The sequence below is a fragment of the Penaeus monodon genome, chromosome 15 (genome assembly GCF_015228065.2).
Source record: "Penaeus monodon isolate SGIC_2016 chromosome 15, NSTDA_Pmon_1, whole genome shotgun sequence".
Lineage (NCBI taxonomy): Eukaryota > Metazoa > Arthropoda > Malacostraca > Decapoda > Penaeidae > Penaeus > Penaeus monodon.
The window spans coordinates 4,592,716-4,593,337 of NC_051400.1; the positions used below are offsets into that span (position 1 = coordinate 4,592,716).

The following is a 622-nucleotide window of genomic DNA, read 5'->3' on the forward strand; positions in this document are numbered from 1 at the left end:
TACTAATGGTGTGGTATGGTTTTATATTTAGTGTGCATTTGCACTTATTATTTACTTGTTTATATGTCATTTATTTCCCTTAGTTAAAACAAACATTGAGAGGCATGTTTCTTTATGTAATGTATTGTGATTAGTTTCAAAGACATTAATTAATTACTTGCAAAATTTAGTTGATTTTATGCATGCTGGGAGTTGGAGTTGTTGTTGTTATTATTACCGTACCTTAGTGTCCATGTTTGACTTTATTTAACATAACTTTGGACTCTCAGTGTCTTTTTTAAGTCCATTCAATTGTATAATAATTTGTCTTTTAAGTCCATGCATTTGTATAATGATTTACGGTATCTTACAAGCACTTACAGTCCACCAACATATATTCCCTTGTCATTGCAAACATGATTACCACTTGTGTTACATACGAATAAGAAGTGCTTTGTTCTCACTGTCAAGGTGTTTTTCAAGTGTAACTTTTGAGTCAGAGAGTGGCTTTGCAGGAGGTTCTGAGACTAAACAGGGCACAGATCATGCAAATCCTGGGTATCCTTTTGGTAACCTCAAATGGCTCTGTTACTGGCAGGAGCAAGAGAACACCTTCCCAACACCCTCCTCTCAGTTGGCAGAG

The 622-nt window shown here is 35.4% G+C and overlaps 1 protein-coding gene across 1 annotated transcript in view; it reads left to right on the forward strand.

The window, feature by feature from the left end:
- LOC119581700 (ankyrin-2-like) overlaps positions 1–622 on the forward strand; it is a gene marked incomplete at its 5' end in the record, with an annotated part of 102,055 nt that overhangs the window by 96,246 nt on the left and 5,187 nt on the right.